The sequence below is a fragment of the Coffea arabica genome, chromosome 11c (genome assembly GCF_036785885.1).
Source record: "Coffea arabica cultivar ET-39 chromosome 11c, Coffea Arabica ET-39 HiFi, whole genome shotgun sequence".
Taxonomy (NCBI): domain Eukaryota; kingdom Viridiplantae; phylum Streptophyta; class Magnoliopsida; order Gentianales; family Rubiaceae; genus Coffea; species Coffea arabica.
Genome location: NC_092330.1, coordinates 17,970,205 through 17,976,687, shown reverse-complemented (window position 1 = coordinate 17,976,687; position 6,483 = coordinate 17,970,205). Strand labels below are relative to the sequence as shown.

The window sequence follows — 6,483 nt, the reverse complement described above, 5'->3', positions numbered from 1 at the left end:
AAATAAAGAATAATACTATAGCAATAAAATCTATGCTTCAAACCAAATTAAAAATAAAAAAAGCATGATGATTGGTCTCAAATGTTGGGAAAATGATTATTTTTATTGAAACTATGTTATAACCATATAATTTGAGTTTAATTATTTTCAATTACATGATGTTCTTTAGTGCTGCAATTATAAGAAATTAGTATAAAATATTAGCAAATTATAAAAGTACATTTTCAATTATATGAAATTAACAAATTTTGCCACCTATGTTGATGAAAATTTTTATTTTTTGCTAAAAAATAAAGAATAATACTATAGCATTAAAATCTATGGTTCAAACCATATTACAAATCCAGAAAAAAACATGATTTTTGGTATCAAATGGAGGGAAAATGAGTGAAGTCAAAATTTTGATCAAATCATAGTGAAAGTGCCGCGCAACAAAAACAATATCCAAAGCAAAGCACAGACCAAAGCAGCGGAACACATTCTGAAAAGAAAAGCAACGGAACACTTGGTCTGAGTTAAAGCAACGGAACACTTGAGCAACACAAACTTTCACCGAGCTGAAACAAACAAGCTTCTGCACTGAGCACAAAACAGAGCTTCCGCACGGCACCTGATACCTTCACCCACACAACAAATCCGTTCTCTGGCTTCTCACTAGCATCACCATGGCTGTCCAGCATTAAAGGGCAAGGTTTTCATTGGAAATGTTCGTTTTTCTCTCTCCTATACATTTTCCCCAATTTTTCCAAATCCCTAATATTCTACAATATTTTTTGCAAATTTCTGCCCAAAATCTTTTAGCTGTCGAGGAAGAAAAGGGGGACGTCGGCAGGGGAACGAAGGAAAAGACTAAAGTTTCATTTGGGGGCTGGTGATTGAGGAAGTGAAACCAGAAACAGAGAAAGGTCTTGGCCTAGAGGGGACACAAAGAAAATACAGAGCAACAGCCGCTCATCGGCCATCGCAGCGCGCAATCTCCATAGCTGCCGTCACTCTGCTCTCATCCAATTTCCGCCGCCTCCAAGTTCCGCCACGGCACCTCCATTTCGTGCGCCGCCTAGCTGCCTGACGCATCTCCCCTTCCCGCACGGCCTTTCTCTCTCACTGTCGCTCCTCGATTTCATGTTGCCACCCACCACTGGCGCCCAGCTCCAGCGCGGCTACCATGGCAGCTACAGCCGCCTGATCATTCGCACCTTCCTTCGACCATCACCATCGCCTGCAGACTTCGCCAAGCAAACGCTGTAAGCCGTCTGCCTTCTTTGAATTTTAGTTTTCCATTTTTAGTATGAACATTGAAAAGTCTCAAAGCATGTTTGCCGTGCGTTTGTTCAGTGCCAACTTCATGTTGATTGCTAACGATTTTAGATTGTATGCTATTGTATGTTGTTTGGACTGAAATCTCTTGTGTTTTGACAAATTTTGGGGGGCTAATTACAGTCCCAATTGAGCAAAAATTGCTGGATCCTTCTATGCCCATGTACTGTTTGTTAAAATGCCCGAGTGAAGGTCTAAATAGAAGATTGATGCCTAATCTGCTTGGGGAAGACGATCGTTTGCTTAAATTTGCAATTCCGGTCATTCCATCAAATATCAACTGAACTGAAAGAGGCCTCTAATTAGTTGTCGTTTTTAAGTGAATTTCTTTAGAGTGCGCGCGCGATATCAGAACCTAATTCAGGATTTTAAAATCAATTTACTAGAAATTGGAATTAGACGGTTGAAGTACACTACACACATGCTCCTTACAGATTGACGCAGGCAGTTTAAAGTTTTAAAACTTCAGAGTCTTTGCTTTGTAGTTTGACTTCCACAATGGTGCATATATCGTTTAGACAGATGGTTATTTTTAGTCGCTTTTTTATAAGTGAATTCATTTGATTATTAATATATTTTTTTTTTAGTAAACTAAATAGTTTCATGGCCGCTACGCGAAACTCTTATACAAACCTTTGATTTAAAGGTGGGTTTTTTCACTCTCTCTTCCCATGGCTTTGGAGTCTAGCTTTGTTAATATTGGATCACTTTACGAGATGTAAGCTGGTAATAATAATAATAATGTATCACTAGACAGTGGTTCTTTTTTACACTCCATTATTCAATCTAGTAGGATTTCATTGGTGGGTGCATTCTTTTTGTTGGTTTCTTTTATAAACGTGTAACTCAGCCACCTCTTCGATTCCAGAAAGTTGTCTGACCCTCTGAGGAGGTTAAAGAACGTCGTCATGGATAGGCCTGTTCTTAACCCTTTTTTTTGTAGTAGTAGTAGTGTATTTTTCCGAATACGACGATTATTCAAAAGTTGCCGTCTGGTGTTTTAGCTTCTCTCCCACTAAATTGCTAAAATGACGCACATTTATTTATCCCTTCCCTTGACTGACTACATAAAGACACTTCTTTACTGGTATTAATTGACTATGCCTTGAGGAGATCCAATCTTCTGTCGGAGCTCGCCAACCCCTTTTTTTTTTTTAACGATAACTATTGTTTAGCTTCTTCTCGTACAGAAACAAACAAAACCGTAGCTTATGAGCCCACGTCACGAAACGGCACAGTAGACTGGAAATACGTAGTAGTTTAATCACAAATTACTGTATAAAAGTATGTTTCGTGTACAACTTCTTTAGGGAAATTCCAGTTGATTTTTGCTATTGGTGCAAATTAATAATTGATGTTCTTTCATTTATGTTACATGATTGGATTTATTATTGACATTATTAGTACAGAGTCTCTCTCTTATTATGATGGAATGGAACCCACTAATTGACTCGGTTATCTTTTCAATAAAAAAAAACTGTTTGTATTATTGGAAAGCATTAAGGATATGTCTGTAAATTGGTTGGAAATGATTCAAATTAGTTCTCTCCAATTAAGCCAAAAAGTATATCAATTCGAAATGAGCCAAAAAACAAAGAGTTATTATCTGCCACGCCCTCCTCACGTAGCAAGTGACTAAAGATTTTTAGAATAACTATTATAGGATCTTCTTTAAACTAACTCAGTTCGCTAATTTGATAGGTACTATTTGATACTTTCAAAGCCATTTTTTAGCAAGGAAGGATTGGGAAGGAAGAAAAAAGGGAGATGGGAAAAAAAACCATTAACCACTAGGCTATCTATCAGATTGTTCTTCGCAGTTCATATCCTTCTTCTGTTCCTGCACTGTTTGTTAGTTTGATACTTGATGTTCATTTCATTTTCTTGAAATTAAATGAGTTCTTATTTTTTCCACTTGTTCTTGGGATGGTCACCACAATGTTTGAGCAAGCTCTTCGAACTCTTCAATCCCACGGTTGCTCGAGTAATTGTGGATTTCATCATGAGTGTGGAATTGCTTCATCCTGCAGTGTTTTAGTTTTTTTCTCTCAAAAACTATACATAAGAGTTTTACTTTTTCCAATAATATTTTTCGGTGCAAAAGGCTGTCTATCTACAATTTCCATCACCAAAGAATAAGCTGCAAAATTGGGAATAGTCATTGGAATAGATCTTGGAACTACCTATTCATGTGCTCATATTTACAAAAATGGTCATGTTGAAATCACAGCAAATGACCAAGGAATCGTATTAAGCCATCATGGATTGCATTTGCTGGTAGCGAAAGACTGATTCGATGTTAATGTTGAAAGAACTATCTTTGATGTCAAAAGACTTATTGGATGAAAGTAAGGCACACTCGTGTATTTATCATTTTTGCTGGAACATTTTGGTGTGTATACATATGCTCACTGAAGTCTTAACTGTTATATAACAGGATTGAGACTAATGAAGTTTAGAGGGATATGAAGCTCGTTCCTTGTAAGATTGTGAACAAGGATGGAAAACCTTATATCTAGGTGAAAATTAAGGATAGTAAGGTTAAAGTCTTCAGTCTTGAGGAAATTAGTGTAATGGTTTTAACTAAGATGAAAGAAGCAGCTGAAGCTTTCCTTGCAAAGAAAATTAAGGATGCTGTGGTAACTGTTCCCGGTATAGTTCAATTTCTAGAGTTACTCGTTGAATCATATTTTACTTCAATGATGCCCAGAGGCAGGCAACAAAGAATGCAGGTATTATTGCTGGGCTGAATGTTGCTAGGACTATCAATGAACCCAGAGCAGCAGCAGTTGCCTGTCTAACTACGAATTAAAAAAGTTTATCTAACTACACTAATTAACTGTTGATTTTGCAAAATATTGAACAATGATTAAAGCAACCAATTTCTTGTATAAGTTTTATTAGTTACATTTCTTATAAAAAGCTTTCATATGGTTCTAATTGCTCTGTTTTATTGTAGGCAAAGGCTTTCATCAAAGGATTATAGAATATTTCATCAAGTTGATTAACAAGAAACATGGAAAGAACATCAGCAACCACAATAGACCACTTGGAAAACTGAGGGAAGCTGAACGTGCCAAAAGAGCTTTAAGCAGCCAGCAGCAAGTTAGGACTCATGCTTGATTTGACGAGTTGAACAATGACCTCTTTAGCAAAAACATGGGACTTGTCAAGAAGGCTATGGGGGATGCTGGTTTGGAGAACCACCAGATGCATGAAATTGTTCCTGTTAGTGGGGCTACCAGGATCCCAAAAGTCCAATAACTTCTCAAGGACTACTTTGATGGAAAGGAACCCAACAAGAGTGTAAAACCAGATGAAGCAGTGGCTTATGGGGGTGGTGTTCAAGGAGGTATTCTAAGCCGGAAAGGTGGTGATGAAAGCAAAGGTACTTTTTAAAATTTTTAATGGACATGTAAAACTTGATATTTTGCAAACTTAAGATGCAACTTGATTGTCTCAAGAAAGTTGAAACTGTTGGTATTGAAACTGTTGCTGTGGTAATGACCAAGTGATTGGTACTTGTGAATTTATTTTGCTGCTTCATAATTTATGAATTCATTCCTTGTGAACCCAGAACAAAAAAAAAATTTGCATGTGACCAAGTTGTAGCAATATCTTGCTACTTCCATTAACTGTTACTGCAGTAATGACCAAGTGATTGGTACTTGTGAATTTATTTCATTGTCATCTGAGTTGTTGTTACATGTTAATGGAATGTATTTGAACGTCAAAGGAGCCTCTTTCTTTTGAATCATCTATACTAAATTACTGTTGTATATGTAAATATCATGCTTTCCTTTTTCTTGTGAATCATCATTACTGCATTGGCTGTATCCTTTCTATTAGTACATGACTACTCTTTGAACTAATATATTTTTGACTAATACTCCTTTTCACTCCCAGCCCAAGTTCACGATACACACCACATCACTCTTTTCATCATCTAAAATATTAAAAATATTACAATAACAAATACAACCTTACTAACAGGTCTAAAGTTCCCACGCCTTGCGTGGGAAGCAATCACCTAGTTTTAATATATAAACAACCAAAAGCATAAACATTAAACAATAATTACTGTGGGAGTCCAATTTAATTGTTCAATAAGTTGAGCTATTTAAAGAAGAAGAAAGAAAATTAAAAAAACTGTTTTAGAGAGCTCTTTAGTTGAGCTTATGCAGTGTTGTATTTGTATAGATTGGACTGTGATTTCTAACTTCTTGCTGGTGTTGTAATATGTGGGCCCAAATTATATGAGATTCTTAATGAATTGTAATTTTTGTCTTAATAATCTAAGTCTCATTACTTGTTCTTTATTATTGTACTCCTCCCCTTACCTACTTCTTTTACTCTTTTATGACAGATAAATGCTATTCATACTAGCTTTTGGAAGATATCTATGGTTATGGTTGAAGAATGTTGAAGACAAAATTGCCTTTTGCTCATGGAGTGGTTCATTTAGATGTTCTTCAATTTCTTAAACTGTGATTGCTTTTGTAAATGTACCTTATGTACAAGTGATATTTTGGACAAATGTTATTTTTGTAGGCATTAGTTGGGCAATGTACACTTGAATTTGGCATTTGAGAATGCTATATTATTACCATGTAATCTAATGCAAATACTTTTGGTTATCAATCGTTCATGTTTATTTGTATGGTTTGTTTAAAATCAATGATTTAGCAATGATTACAGGCCAAATTATGACTATTAAGCTATTATGAAATTATCTAATGACAAAAAAAAGTTGTCACAAAATAGAAAATAAAAACTCATTGTCACAACAGAGACTGTCACTAAATCTAAATTACATTTGTGACGACAATTGTTGTCAGTAAAATAGTTATATACAATGGCTTTCGGTGCTTTTTAGTGACGACTTTAAGTAGACCATTTTTGACAAAAGGTCAATTCGTCAATAAAACACTTCCAGATTGTCGTCACTAATGACAACTATTTAGTGACGACCAAATAGTTGTCACTAAATAGTTGTCATTAGTGACGACAATCTGGAAGTGTTTTATTGATGAATTGATCTTTTGTCAAAAATGCTCTACTTAAAGTCGTCACTAATGAGAACTATTTAGTCACTGTTTACTTTTACCGACGGGGATTTAGTGACGACTTTGTGACGATCAAAAAGTCGTCAATAAAAGGTATTTG

General features: G+C 35.6%; 1 long non-coding RNA gene across 1 annotated transcript; it reads left to right on the top strand.

Annotated features, from left to right (window-relative positions):
• Positions 1–422: 422 nt before the first annotated feature.
• LOC113715572 (uncharacterized) lies at positions 423–5,958 on the top strand. The gene is made up of 3 exons (XR_003454010.2): positions 423–1,244; positions 4,277–4,705; positions 5,684–5,958. It is a non-coding gene; the product is annotated as an uncharacterized lncRNA (long non-coding RNA).
• The last annotated feature ends 525 nt before the right edge of the window (positions 5,959–6,483 follow it).